Raw genomic sequence first — 17,125 nt, 5'->3', positions numbered from 1 at the left:
TATATTTCAATTTGTTATCGCTTCTCGGCAGGATGGCTAAGATCAAAGTGTAGTCACATTGCACCTATTTTCAAAATAGGTGTTAATTTAACATCTTTTGCAGGGAGTTTTAATTAAAACTCCCTCGAAAATATAAAATTAAAAATATATTTGATCTTGGCGGTACTCGCCGAAAAACACGATTTGGTGATTTTGCAAGTAGTCTTTTCTTTTTATCCTTCATTGAATTGACTAGTCCTTTTCTAGTCAATAGTTGTAAATTAAAATTAAAATCTGTGATAAAAAATAAGTGCAAAAAAATCACCTAAGAAGCGGTTCACTTGGACAACTGGCTTGACCGATCTCGCGGAGTCAATCAACACCAGGGGAATCTCCATCAAAGGTAAGTCACACGCATTATTTTACTTGGGGACCTTCCCTCTTTCTCTTTTCTCTCTTCTTTCTCTCTCTCCCCCTTATCCGTTTTTTACCTGAGGGGCAACACTCACTCCCAGGGGACTGGTGGTGAATTAATACCATCAGTTCTCTTTATCCCAGTGAGGTAAACTGACAGTGCTGGTAATTAACTGGCACTGTTGGCACCCGACTTACCCTCAGTGGTCTGTGACGATCAATTACCCTCGGATAATTAACAGTCACGACCTTCCTGGGGTAACTGGTGGCTACAAGTTAACCAGTTTTCTGGTAACTGCCCACCACAGTTCCTCTTCCTACCCATACCCTACCTCGAGGACGGAATTAGGGAGACCAACCCCCTAATTTCGAACTCCCTTCTCTCTCTATACTTTCTTGTGGGATATTCTTCCCCACAAGGCGGTATACCTTAACTTTCACTTTCTCTCTAATTTCAGGCCCTTTGAGCCTGCGAGAATAGCGGATTAAAACCCCGTTATCCCATAATCTCGTGCCCTCTATTCTTTTTCTGCCTCTCTCTCTCACATTCGCTTCCTGCCCGAGGGTTTCGTGGCGGGTTCCACACCCCAAAAGGTAACTTTTTCTACTTTGTTGGTTCCCTTGTTTTATAAGGGGACTCTATATATTTTTTATATTTTGTTACCCACGTGTGTGACTTCCGGACGATGGAGGTGTTTATAAACGTCCCCCTACCGAGGGAGTTGAGGTGCCCGGAGTGCTATTTTAGCACACCACGTGGAGTGGTCGGGGTATATGGGACTCATGCTGCTTACATGCAGCACTTCAAGCGGCATTACCCCACTGCCAAGGTAATCCACAAAAGCAACATCTGTGGATTCATTGGTGATGGAGTGTATCCCGTGAAGAAGGTGAAGACCCATATAACCCGGGAACACCTGGGACACCACAACGCCTCTGACATCCTGGTAGGCTCCCCCCTCCGGGGAGAACCCGCGTCTTCCATCTCGGCGTGGAGTATTTTCACGGGCGTTGAAGCGAGTAGGCTCTTAGGCACCCTCCGTACCTCCTCGAGACCGGTTGACCCAGTCGTTCCAAGTAGAGATAGGAGGAGCGGTAGTAGTAGTAGCGATGTAACGAGTAGAGTGACGTAATTTGAAAGTCATTTTCTAAATCAGTGACAAACGATTATTTTCCATAATATTGATAAAATTTGGGGAATGTATTTTTTTAATATTATCGATTGATCAAAATTTATCAAATATAAAACTTCTTTAACAAGATGTCTAATTTACAATTAATCGCTAAATATTAGTGAAAATTGGTTTAAAATTTAGTAAGAATCAGGAAGAGGTAAACAGCTGATTTAAGCTGGTACCTTGCAAATTTAAGTCCGCTCTTAATAACAAAAATTTATAATTTATAATATTAATGAATATATCTAACATATTAGCAAATAACATACAAAATATTTTTCATTTACGTTTTTAAGAAAAAAACATACAAATTAAATACATGTGGGATATAAACTTTTTGTATCTTTGCTTGTATGTTTCCATACACTGCAGAAAAAAAATCTTGACTCAAAGGTAAATTTCTTTGGACCAAGAATATATTAGAGATGACTAAAAATTTCGTGAATGAAGTCAAAATTTCTTGACATTAAAACACTTCTTGCTCCAATATAACTTCGGCCTCCGTCAAAATTTTCTTGGTGCAAGAAATACTTTTTTTTCGTTGCATATGTTTCTCACTTATATTTTTTCCATGAATTTAGGTACTTTTATCCATTGTAAAAATATTTTCGACTTCATTCAGTATAAATGATTTGGTGTGAAACTGATAACAAAATACCGAGTTCAATTTATGTGGCATGAACTCTAAATTTTTAAACCGTCAAGCGAGTAAACATATAATTTCTTATGATTTCGCGTCAAGTAATTAAATGTCAGTCATTTAAATATTGCACTATTACTTGAAAAATAATTTTCTGACATTAGTGCTGCTACTTATAAAACATTGTATTTGAAATAATTCAAACAGTTCCATGATTGTTATTGACGAGACTAATAGTATTTTACACAGTAAAAAATTTTGCGTCATTGCGTCAAAAACTTTAGTGTTAAAAATTTTTGTGTTAAATATTTAACTTTTTTAAGTGTAAATTTAACATTTATTGTGTTAAATCAACATAAAAAAATGTTAAATATTTAACATAAAAATTTTTAACACAAAAATTTTTGACACAATGACGCAAAATTTTTTTACTGTGTACATCAAGTTTCATAATGTTGTTAGTATGTTAAATTAAAAAAATTCAAATTTCGAAAAAAATTGAAATTAAAAAGAAATATAGATTAAAAAAATGGTATACTTAAAAGAGTTGAAATTAAAAAAAAAAATCTAAATTTTGTAAATTGAAATTTTGAAGAAGAAAAATCCAAATGAAAAATACTAAATTTTCGGAAAAAATTAAATAAAAAAAAAATTCGAGTCTTGAGAAATCAATAAGTATTAAAAAATATTCAAATGACACGGATACATCGTTTACTCTGAAAAAATTTCACTTTGTGAAAGTTCTCTGTGTCCGCTTTTAGACGAAAATTTTTGAAAGTGTAAGATTCAATCAATTCTTATGAAAATTTATAAATTGTCTATTAATTACCACAAGTTTCACTAGAGAGCCTTTTATAAGAGTTTTTACAAAGTTTTATAGAACTTTATAAAATTTCATGAGTTTAATGAAATTTTATGAAATTGTATAAATTATTAGACTTGAATTTTATACAATTCCAGCTCTTAAAATCCATTTAATCTCAGAAAAAATTATGAAATAAGCATTTTTCGTTATGTAAGGCTTATCACATAAGTTATTTACTTCGTGACATGAACCGTTACTTGGATAAGTGAGCAGCGTTCCAGACTCCGATACGTGAGGACCCAAGTTCGAGCCCAGCATATTTCAGGATTTTTTCATCAAGTATCAACATATAACTAGTGTTTCAAACTTTGTAATAAGTCCACAACACTATAATTAATTTCAAAATTGCCATCTTTTTATTTTTGAGAAATTTTTTTTTAAATATTTTTTCTGAGGTATAATTTTTACATCACTTACATCACTTTTACGTCATAATGAGATCATTATCATGATATAGACATCACAGGTATGTCATATTGACGTCATAAATGTCATTGAGATATAATACTGACGTCATGACTACGTCATATTTTTACGTCAGAATCTTACGTCAAGAAGTGTGAAATAATGAGTCACATATGACTCATTCGTGACTTGTATCTTACGTAAATCCTGACATAGCCCAATGTCATTTTGACGTCACATTGACGTAAACGTGTTTACTGGGGTTATATATGATTATATATGAAAAATGGCCAAATATAATCATATCTAATCATATATAATTATATATAACAATATTTAATTATATATTTATTACATCTAATTAATTATTGGGTTAATTTTATGGATATTGTAACGTCCACGTTTTCCAAAAAATTATAAAAATAAAATAATTTATTTAATTGTCCCCGGCTCGAAATTTGCTCGCCGGAGTCCAGGGTCATAAACGGGGATTACATTATCGATAACAAAATAATAAACAAAACACTTTATTTTAAATCAATCAAAGAAAAAAAGAAAAACCTCTTTATTGGCCTGATCATGTTAATAAACGATATAAACAATATAAACAAATTAAACAATATAAACAATATGTTAGAACACTCTTCTCACACATACTCTCACTCACCGTGAGCGTCAAAATCGCGAACTAAACTTCAAAGCTGATTCCCCGCTTCCCCAGGAGACTAGCCGTCACCCCTGGGCCTAAACCTCTACCCCGAGAGCGAATGGAGAGTGTCCTCTTCGCCCCCACCTACACGGCTTATGATCACCTACCGTACCTCAGCTGAAGGCTTCGGCACGGGGAGAAGCACTTTCATCCGGTCGGTTCATGATACTTACCTGAGCCTTGGTCAGACTCCAGGTAGAGTATCATCCTCTGGAATTACTTGGTGAAGAGTATTCGCCCGAGTAATTCTCCCGAGAAAGAACTGCTTCCTTTATCGAGCCAAATTTTGGCGTTTATCATTTTTTTGCCTAACTCTCTTGTAACGAAAAGGAAGAGTCGTTTTAGACACCTATCCGGTGTTCTCGTACTAGCATTCAAAAATAATTATTTATTATTTTAATCGTAATTTCCTTCATTTTCCATCCATTCGTCTCGCCAAATTCTAAGTTTTTATTTTCGAAACTCAAGTCTTTATTATTTTAATCGCAATTTTCTTCATTCTCTATCCATTCGTTTCGTCAAATTCACAATTCTTTATTATTTTAATCGCAATTTCCTTCATTATATATCCATTCGTTGATTTTTCCATACTAAATTGTCTTCGGGACTTATAAAATTTTCGCTTACCTAATTTATTTCTTACAAAATAATAATCGTCATTTCTTTCATTTTATATCCATTCATCACTTTCCCATACTAAATCTTGTTCGGAACTTAGAATAATTTTCCCAGTCTTTTAATTTCTTTTACAATTAATTCGCTCGGCTTCGTAATAATTTCTCACACGCTTATTTTCTTAATTTAATCATACCTTCGGTAACAATAACATAAAATTATTAGCTAAATAAATACAATAATTAAATAATAATCGCCGCACTAATAACAATAATTGTTTCTATTAATTTTTAAGTAATTATCAACGAATAAACTAAAATACTCAATTACAAAAAGTAAAATCTGGGTCATACCCCTCTTTCCTCGGAAAGAAAAGTGGTGAACTTGGTTTGCCACTTTTCTTTTGGTCCATTCTTCTCCCTTTCTGAAGTTCAGTAAACATCTTGTTGGTCTTTGACATCTCCATGGTGGTGAAACGACAAAAACGCTATAAATGGCTTTCGCACGCCATGTCATTCAGCTTACAAACAAAAAATAATTTTCTTTTCACGTTTTCAGGTCAATAAACAGGCTCGGTACTAGTAAACTATGTAACTAAACAGACTCTCGAATTTAAATTTGGTATCTTTTGAAACTTGGGGTCTTTACTCGGTTTTACGCGGATCTTCTTTCGGTGTCCTCATCGCTGAGTCTGGTTCACAATCGGGACCTCGGATGGATCTTCCTCACGGTCATTCTACGGTGATGCGTCGTGGTTCAAGTTCTGCTCATACTCGGCTTCGGATTCAACTTCAGGTGCCTGCCCACGTAATGGCACACAGGACTTTTTCAGGTGCCTGCCCACATAGTGGCACACAGGACTTTTACAGGTGCCTGCCCACATAGTGGCACACAGGACTTTTTCAGGTGCCTGCCCACATAGTGGCACACAGGACTTTTACAAGTTCTGATTTCAACGAGTTCCTCAACTTCGTGGCTATTTCAGTGACTGGTAATTCTTGATGACGGTGACTCCTACCTCCAGGGCATGGTCTCATCTTTGAATTGCTCAGAACACTGCGGACACTTAGATTTCGGTACTGGTTTACATCAGAGATTCAAGGTTCTAGTTTCATCCTTCATCCGGTTGAACGACTTCTTTTCGACAACACATTCACATCCCGGCTAATCGCGTTTTGGAACGATTTTTTTTTTGTCTCGTTCCTCAAGTTCCAAAAGATTTACAATAATATGAATTTACGATAAGTCATCTTTAACTACACTACGTGGCCCGTTACCAAAAATTAATCCTGTCCCTGTTCGAGCGCCATCTGTAACGTCCACGTTTTCCAAAAAAATTATAAAAATAAAATAATTTATTTGTCCCCGGCTCGAAATTTGCTCGCCGGAGTCCAGGGTCATAAACGGGGATTACATTATCAATAACAAAATAATAAAAAAAAACACTTTATTTTAAATAAATCAAAGAAAAAAAGAAAAACCTCTTTATTGGCCTGATCATGTTAATAAACGATATAAACAATATAAACAAATTAAACAATATAAACAATATGTTAGAACACTCTTCTCACACATACTCTCACTCACCGTGAGCGTCAAAATCGCGAACTAAACTTCAAAAGCTGATTCCCCGCTTCCCCAGGAGACTAGCCGTCACCCCTGGGCCTAAACCTCTACCCCGAGAGCGAATGGAGAGTGTCCTCTTCGCCCCCACCTACACGGCTTATGATCACCTACCGTGCCTCAGCTGAAGGCTTTGGCACGGGGAGAAGCACTTTCATCCGGTCGGTTCATGATACTTACCTGAGCCTTGGTCAGACTCCAGGTAGAGTATCATCCTCTGGAATTACTTGGTGAAGAGTATTCGCCCGAGTAATTCTCCCGAGAAAGAACTGCTTCCTTTATCGAGCCAAATTTTGGCGTTTATCATTTTTTTGCCTAACTCTCTTGTAACGAAAAGGAAGAGTCGTTTTAGACACCTATCCGGTGTTCTCGTACTAGCATTCAAAAATAATTATTTATTATTTTAATCGTAATTTCCTTCATTTTCCATCCATTCGTCTCGCCAAATTCTAAGTTTTTATTTTCGAAACTCAAGTCTTTATTATTTTAATCGCAATTTTCTTCATTCTCTATCCATTCGTTTCGTCAAATTCACAATTCTTTATTATTTTAATCGCAATTTCCTTCATTATATATCCATTCGTTGATTTTTCCATACTAAATTGTCTTCGGGACTTATAAAATTTTCGCTTACCTAATTTATTTCTTACAAAATAATAATCGTCATTTCTTTCATTTTATATCCATTCATCACTTTCCCATACTAAATCTTGTTCGGAACTTAGAATAATTTTCCCAGTCTTTTAATTTCTTTTACAATTAATTCGCTCGGCTTCGTAATAATTTCTCACACGCTTATTTTCTTAATTTAATCATACCTTCGGTAACAATAACATAAAATTATTAGCTAAATAAATACAATAATTAAATAATAATCGCCGCACTAATAACAATAATTGTTTCTATTAATTTTTAAGTAATTATCAACGAATAAACTAAAATACTCAATTACAAAAAGTAAAATCTGGGTCATAATATAGTATTTAATATGGTCCTACGCAATTCTCTGTAACCAATTATAATGCAAAAAAAAATATCTAGCTATAATTTTACGGCTATAACACCAGCGGTCACCTATCCAACTATTAACCCTGCTCAATGCTGCTTAACTTTAGTGATCTCCGTGCGTCTTGAAGTTTCTGTCTGCTGTGCTGCTGTCTTAGATGACAATGATTCTATGATCTACATAATGTATCATATGAGTTTATCATAAATATAATATAAAAATTGATTTTATAATATATTTGGATAGTCATAATTCATAATTTATTTATTTGACCGAATTTCATTATAATATAACACTTATTTAAATAATAAAATAAATAATGATTTTACTATTAGGTAGTAGCAGAGCAGACCAAAACATCTCATAGGAAATGTAACAAATTTTGTATCTCATAATTATTTAAACGTAATTATAAACATCATTTTACACTTTTCGTGATTACCAAAAAAAAATTTTTTTCAAAGAAAAAATTTTTATATATGTTAATTATATATAAGATAGATAGATAATAAACTTTATTGACCCTAGAGCCTTAGCTCCCTCAGGACCATCATAATTATACATTATAATCAGTGTAAAATACAGAGCATGTAATTACATAAATTGAAAATAATAAAATAAAAACATATTATAATGAAATAATAACGTGAATTATAAATTATAAATTATAATCGTGGTAGATATGAGACAAGTTGCCAGAAAACCTGGTAATAGCACAGTTAAGCAAAACTAATATCATTCAATATCACTCAAGGCACAGCAGCATACAATAATGACAATCAAAGCTCAATATCATAAATTAATACTTTTGCAAATAATAATTATAGCACGCACTACGGAACAGTTCATAATTTTCAGCTTTAGTTACTTCTGGGGGTAGCGCATTCCAAATGCGTATCCCGCGGATAAGAAAAGAGTTCTTTCTCAAATATCCGACAATTAGATCTAGGCAGGCGTAAATAATCCTCCCTTACATCACCCCTCCGCAAAGCTACCGGCAAAAACTCCAAATTACATCTGAACAATTGTCGGTAGCCCATACATATTTCTTTATAAAAAAGGCATGCCATAAAATAATTTCTCCTGTCACTCAACTTCAATCATCCCAGCCTCTTAAAGTACGGCGTAATATGCTCAGCCCTTGAAACCCTAAAAATATAGCGAACACAGGAGTTCATTTTACGCTGCAGCCGCACCTGCAAACTATTGCTAATATTACAGTAACCTACACAACAGTAGTCAAACACCGGAAATATCAGCGTGGTGACAAGCTTTATACGCAATTTCTCATTGAAGACTTCATTATTTACCTTCAACTGCGCTAGCACCCGCATCGCCCGATTGCACACTTCCGTAACCTGACAATCCCAGGAAAGAGTACAATCAATCAAAACGCCAAGATACTTAACAACTGTATCGTAGCGAATAATACAGTTATCTACTCGAATGCAATCAGCATACTTACAGCTATTACTATTGACTTTAAAATTACTACCAAAAATTATAGCTTTGGTCTTTGACGCATTCAACTTAAGATAATTAATATTGCACCACTCAACAATGTCAACTATCTTTGCATTTAGCGCAGAAACACAATCATTAACATGTTCCAAATCACAAGACAAGTATATCGCTAAATCATCAGCATAAAGCAAGTATCGACAGCGCAGTCGTTGAGAGAGATCCGAAATATAGAGTGAGAACAATAAAGGGCCTAGCACACTCCCTTGCGGCACACCATTAAGCACATTCCTCCAAGAGGACGCACACCCATCTGCGAACACCTGCTGCTTTCTCTGAGTCAAGTAAGACCTGATCCACACAATTGCATCATCAGAAAAGTTCATTGATATTAATTTACGTAGTAGTCTTATATGATTAACAGAATCAAAAGCCTTACTCAGATCAAAGAAAACAGCCACAGTGACTTTAGACTCATTTATAGCCGACCGAATGTCATCGCAGAGCTTGATGACCGCAGTCTGCGTATTCAAACCCTTCCTAAAGGCCATCTGATACTCATCTATATAATTATTCTCAGTAACATACTTAACAATTTGATCATGCACACAGCGCTCAAGTGCCTTTGACAAGTTACTTGTCAGCGATATTGGCCGAAAATCTGCACACACCTCCGCATTCAACCTCTTTGGTATCGGGACAATACGCGATAACTTCCACTCTTTCGGAAATACGTCTGAATTTAACGAACTATTAAAAAGTAGTGTCACAAATGGCAACACAAATGAAAGCAAACATTTATAGGCTTTAATTGGAAAATTATCGCGGCCAACAGAGTTGGAAGTAAGCCGCATTATTGCCCTCTTAACAACATTATCATCAAGCTCCGAGAAACTAAAACATACATTATCATTGCCACCGTAGTGAGTTGTAATATCAGACTCATCAACCTTAAGCACAGAACAACCAGACGACTGTACAAAATAGTCATTTAACTCATTCAAATCCACTCCAATAGCAGACCGAGCACCCTTACGCTTTATCAGACCAAGCCTACGCAGATCGTTCCACATGGCTTGTGCACTTTTCACAGAACTTAATTGACTATCAAAATAGCGCTTTTTAGCTTCACTTATTCGCTGCTTCACCAAACGCCGCACATCAGTATACTCCTTATAGGCATAGCCAGTTCTCCTGAAGATCCTATACAGCTTGTCACGACGAGCCTGAAGATCCCTGATGTAGCTAGTAAACCACGGCGCTGGGGGACGACGAGGGCTGATCATTCTCTCAGGAGCAACAGCATCAATAATATCACGAAGCTGCCGATGAAACCATACATTCATATCCTCAACAGACGCTTGCAGTTCCATATCCTCAATGTTAACCTCATTAAACAGCCGTTCCAGTAGTTCATCATCAATACTATGCCAGCTCCGATATGTAAAGCTCCTCAATTTCTGCTGCTCTACCTTATAGTTATACTCAATAGATATTAAATCATGATCAGACAAAAACGGCTGGGCAGACTGCTCAGTAGACAGGATCTTAGCAGCATCATCAACAACACAGACATCAAGCCACGTATCAGAGTTCTGAAGGTGATGCGTCGTCTCATATGGAACGATATTCAGATTAAAACTAACACATAGTCTACGCAGCTGATCACCGTAGAAGTTCCTGGAGCTCAAATCAGAGTTGAAGTCGCCCATAATAATTATATTTCCGTAGGTCGCAACAGCAGCTTCAAGATCATCCTCCAAATCATCAAGATGACCAGTATTAGGGGGCTTGTAAACAACTCCTACCAAGATTCGCTCCTTAGATGATCCTGAAACTTCAACAAACAAATACTCTGGATGCTTATCTACTAGATTCGTAGAGGACAATACACACTTAGACATCAGGTCATCCCTGACATAGAGAGCAACTCCACCACCGCTCCGCAGGCACCGGTCATGACGATGAAGCACAAACGACGGCAGGTACACCATATCATCAGATATTAGATGATTTAACCAAGTCTCAGACACAGCAATAACATCATACTTATTCCCACGAAAATATTCTTTAAAAATCTCTAAATGACGCTCATTCCTTAACGATTGAGCGTTAACATGACACACTCTCAAACACTTTTTATTGAACAGAGGTCGCAGAGTGCCAACCACAATGTCAGACACGCCTCCAGGTGATGATGATGATGATACCGAGGGAGGAACTCGCTGCTAATCAAGCAGACCCCGCAAAGGACCTACTCCCGTTGAAGGTAACAGCTTCACTGGAGGCTTATCTTCCGCATACCGGACGTTAACACACGCAAAAGAAATCCAGACACTCCTAGCCTGGATCCTAGGATAAGCCTTACGCACATCAGCACGAAGCTTGTAAAGAGAAGAAGGATAACGCCTATGAACATACATAGGAGCATCAGGAACTTGCGCTTTAGGCATTACAACACCCAGCTTCACAGGATTACTCCTTACACTCTTCATAACCTCATCAACAAACCTCTGACTGCCGAACTTAACGCGTACATTGCGATTCATAGCACCAGCCCTTCCAAGCCGCTCCAGTTTAACCACATCTCTCTCAGCAACCTGAACTCCAATAGCAGTGGTAAATAACGTAAATGTGTCCATAAGTCTTTCACCGCGCCCCTCTGGAAGCCCACCAATTGTAATCTCATCAGCTAGCAATTGAGATTCAAGCTGCAGCGTTCTCAACTCGAGACTACCATCGCACACCCTCTGCGCAGCACCCTTAATCTCTTCAGCAAGGTCAGCAGAGAGACCAGGCTGGCCCTTTTCAACTTCAATCAAGCGCTCCTGAAGCTCTTTAACTGTAATCTTCAGCGAGTTACACTCAAGACTCAAATGATCAATCTTTCCCTCGACTGACGCGATAGACTTCACGAAACCATCAACCTTAGCCACCATCCCATCCACTTTCATGCCGATGTCGCCAATCTTACCAATTTGCTCGAGCTTAGCACTGATCTCATTGATCTCATCAACATTGATACCCTCAAGCTTCTTGCTCATCACGTCAATCTTCTCAACACTGCTCAGTCGCTCATTAATCTTATTCAAAATGTCAGAGACATCCGGAACACAGACCGGACACTTGTTTACAATCTTCGCAGCAGCTAGCGACTTACTCGGCGAATTACAACGAACTTTTACACAAGAGTCATGATAATAATGCTTACATTCAGCCTTAGTTTGAATCAAAGCTGACACGTCGGTAATACCGCGAACACAGATCACACAATAAGCAGTCATTGCAACAGACACCGCTAGATGGCAGCACAATGCAGTCAATAAGCAGCAAGAGAAAACGTGCCCCGCAGAAAACACAACCTCAATCCAAAAACGCAATAAATGTTTTAATTAAAACTAAAGAACTACACTCTCCACAGTAGAGATTAATATCACAAAATACTCACAATAATCCACACTTCAACAATAAACAACCCAAAGTCAGACAATAAGCAAAATAGTAGACAAAAAGCCACCAGCAATCAGATAGAAAAAATAACGTCCGCTCCGTACTATACTCTGTATACTATATAAGCATATATAATTATATATACTTATATATAATTATATATACTTTTATATAATTATATATAGGATTATATATAATCTTGGATGTCTGTATATCGCTCCATATATAGTCATATATAATTATATACAATCTTATAGACAATTCCATATATAATTATGTATGATTATATATAATTATATATGATTATATATAATTGTATATAATTATATATGTGATTCCATATATAATCATATATAGTCATATATGATTATATACAATTATATATGATTATATAGAAACATTTTTTCTCGGGCATCTTAATGTGAGTTTATAGAATATGCGAGAAAAAATTATTAGATAGCTCGGACTGGGATTCGAACCCAGAACCTTCCGAAGACATGTCGGCTACTCTACCATTTGAGCTATCCGGTCTATACTAAATTTCCTTTCGCTTATTCTATATACATTAAACCAAACCGTCCATCTTACGGCAAGCATTTTTTACAAATATAAATAATGCTGTGAAGCGGGAAAGAATAGGAGGGTGTACGACGAGAGTTTGCACCAGTGAAGGCTTCACGGCGTCCATACCTCTAAAGAGAGGCACAAAACAAGGTTGTCCGGCAAGTCCGATTGCCTTCAACATTGCCACTGATTCTGTGCTAAGAGCAATCGAAGGTCGGAACCGTGGCTACATGTTGAACGGCAAAAGGATTGCGTCTTGTGCGTATGCGGACGACTATTGTTTTACTGCTTCCTCGGAAGAGGCATGGTTCAGCTACTCCTTACCCAGAGCGTTGCTGCCAGACGGCTCGGAATTAAATTCAACCCGTCTAAATGTGACACTTTCCACCTTTCTGGTAAAGGCAGTAAACGCTACATTAAGGACACAAAGTTCATCATCGACGGTGAGGACATGAAGTCACTGGGGAAGAGAGAAGCCTATGATTATCTGGGTGTCCCGACAGGGTTCAGGATCGACCAAAATCTCATTGACACTCTCACTGGCATGATGGCGGATGCTGAGTCCATCGACGAGTCCCTCCTTGCACCGTGGCAGAAGATAGACGCTCTGCGTTCCTTTGTCATGCCACGGATGGATTATATCCTGCAGGGGGGGGGTGAGGAAAGTCGATAAAACACCCTTGACTACGATAGATAAGGGACTTAGGAGGATGGTGAAGAGCTGGTTACACCTCCCACAGCGTGCAAGTGCCGAGGTGGTTTGCGCACAGCCGTGGAGGGGTGGATGTGGTATCATCCCACTTGCGGACCTAGCAGACATCTTAGTCATCGCTCAGGCCTTCAGGATGCTCTCCTGTAAGGACCTCGAGGTGGCTGAGATTGCGAAGTCCTCACTTGAGCAAGTGGTCCAGAAAAGATCTGTTCACTGTCCTACACCGCAAGAAATTTCAGAGTTCCTTTCGGGTTCACTGGATGGCCCGTTTGCGCGGGACAAACAAGGTGACCCGAACATCTGGACAAGCGTGTGGATCACTTCAAAGCGTCTGTCCAAAAAGCTTGGTGTGCAGCGGAAGTGGGATGAGGTTGAGAATGGCCTCGCTATCGAAATAAAGAACACTGGGACCGTACTGTCACAGTGCCACCAAGCGCGAGGTCTCAAATCATCTGGAGACTTCGCAAGGCAGCCCAAAACCAATACCTGGAGATGCCAACAGCGAAAAAAGACCAGGGTAAGATTTGGGAAGTTACATCACGTAATCGAGAGAGTAATCTCTGCTTGCGTGATGGTAAATATATCCGTTTCGCAGAGTGGCGATTTATCCACCGCGCTCGACTTGACGTGTTGCCTCTCAATGGAACAATACGTTGGGGAGAACGAGATAAACGCTGCAGAGTGTGCAGATATCATCTTGAATCCTTGCTCCACGGCTTGAATCATTGTACGCACTCCGCGGGCTACCAACTGCGACATGATGCGACCCTCAAACGGATAGCAGAGGCTTCGAAGATCGCGGGGGGAAAAGTGGATCAACAAGATCGTACAGGGAGTTGATGGGGATCTGGCAGCACTCAGACCTGACCTGGTAGTCAGAAACGAGCAAACCAAGTTCATTGTCATCGTAGATGTCACTGTGCCATTTAAGAACCAGTGCAAAGCCCTCGATACAGCTCGAAAAGAAAAATGTAAGAAGTATCGGGAGCTTGCAACTGCGCTCAGGGCACAGGGATATCAGGTGAACGTGGACGCGATCGTCGTCAGCTCTCTGGGTGCTTGGGACCCGAACAATGAGCCGGTTCTGAGGAAGCTGGGTATTACTCAGTACTACGCTCGTCTGATGAGGCGACTCATTGTCTCGGAGACAATGCGCTGGTCGCGGGACATTTACGTAGAGCATGTGTCAGGGAAAACTTTTCGAGATATCCTGATGACAAGGCTGGTTATATAACATATATATATATATATATATATATATATATATATATATATATATATATATATATATATACAGTGGACTCTCGAAAACTTGGACTTCAAGGAAAGTGATAAAAACTTCGAGTTAATGAGTTTTCGACTTAACAAGATATTCAAAATTTAAAGTAGACCAAAAAAAATTAAGAAAACACTTGATTTGCAAGAAAATAACTTAGAGAGAAAATATATATTGCAAATAAGAATATAAGAAGCTGTTGCGTAATTATCAAGTATTCGCGCCAGAACACTTGGTAACTTCGCAATCTACTACACCAGAGGTGCTGCTACGGACGCGCCCTTTGATTCTCGGGATTCAGCTACGCGCCAATCCTTTTATTATTAGCCTCCACGTGCTCCAGCTCAATGATCCAATTGTGAAAATCAATTAAGCTCAATCCACGCTCTGATTCAAGTCACAAGGCCAATCATCGACAATTATTCAGTTTGGCAACTCAGGTATTCATTAGAGTATTTATTGATCGAATTTATATTAAATTATAATCCGGTTGACATCATGCATATTCTAACCTCGTGCTGGCTTCTCCATGCCGAGTGTTATTTTCCACCTTTAGAAATCCATCTACATTTTGCATTCATACAATAATTAATATTTATACTCTGCAATCACAAGGAATTAAATAATATTCATTAACATTCCATTGATCTAATGACTCATCAATTTAATAATCGATAATTAGTTAGTCATCCCTGGCTAAGGTGATATCATCACCAACCCAGCCAGGTATGCCCATAATCTCTAATTACTTTCAATTATCATACTTGTGATTGCAAAGTAGTCAGTTCACGTTCAGACTTCACTCTGTTCATAACTCGGTTCATCACTCGGTTCATCACTCGGTTCATAACTCGGCTCATCGTTCGGTTCATTTATCGTTCAACAGTATTGTCGCGTCATCAAATAATACTGTGATATTACTGAATTAATTAGAATCAAGTGATCTAAACAATTATTAATAATAATCTATATTTGTGTATTAATAAACTCGATATCATCGCTCGTACCAATTATTGTCGCGTCATCAATAATTTTATTGTGATAAAATAATAACTCAACAAATTCATAAAATTAATTTACTCTGAGCTCGTCATCTGAATCTTGTTACAATTGATTTATTCACGCTCTTACTAATTTTATTAACATTTGTGTATGGTGCCAACATATTGATAACTCATTTGCAAATTATAATTACACTATTTTATATGCTTTACTAATAACTATTCATATTAATTAATTACATATTTAAAATAAATCACAAAGTTAATTCCACACTAGTTAATAAGAATCAAACGTGTTCAATAAGTTATCTGTGATATTTTATAGAATAAATGATAAAACCACGAATGAGTGTCTAACTTCTTTCAACACCCAGATCCGGCATAAATAAATAATTAATGATAAAATAAAATTTACAGAAGCATTGAAAATTCTTGTAAGAATTTAGATTTGATTGCTATAAGCTTGGACAGTTCGGAAAAAAACGTCTTTATATTTTACTAACTTCGAGTTTCACGTTTAAAATTCGAGTTATAGAGTATAAATATCTTTTATCGATACTGGAAGGGAAACAATACTAAGTTCGAGTTACAGAGTCTAAATAATTCGAGATATCGTGAATTTAAGAGTTTAGCAGAAGGGAATACAAATTTATTTCGAGTTACTGAGGATTTCGACTTAACAAGGTTCGAGTTATCGAGAGTCCACTATATATGGGGCATTCCACGCCAAATCGACCATTTTTGAACCCAACCCCTTTAGATTTTGCTGAAACTTGTCCATCCTTTTCTACCCCTTGGAAAACATTTTTGAGAATTTTTTCAAATTTTTTTTTCCAACCTCAAAAAAGTTATGAATTTTTCAAAAAAATGGCTTTTTTATTTTCAAATAGCCATAACTTTTTTAGAAATTAACTTTTGGGTACCTTTTTTTTTTTTAATTTTTGTTTTTGAATGAACTTTTCGAAAAAATATACGAAAAAAATTTAACATGATCAATTATATAAAATAATCGGTTTTTTTAAGGACAAGAAGAATATATGGCGAGGCTTTCGCCTACCTCCGAAGAGGCCGTTTCCTGGGCTCAAAAGAGCTATACACGCACGTATATTTGTCCTACTCCCACCATAGCGAGAACACAGCCCAGTTCGCGGACAAGGAAAAACCGCCGTTCTCTTGTGTTTATACACATTCATTGAACAGCTGCAAGAGTTGCGTATAATTGTAAGTGTG

This window comes from Cotesia glomerata, linkage group LG7 (assembly GCF_020080835.1).
Source record: "Cotesia glomerata isolate CgM1 linkage group LG7, MPM_Cglom_v2.3, whole genome shotgun sequence".
Classification (NCBI taxonomy): Eukaryota; Metazoa; Arthropoda; class Insecta; order Hymenoptera; family Braconidae; genus Cotesia; species Cotesia glomerata.
Note: the sequence above shows the minus strand (reverse complement) of the source record.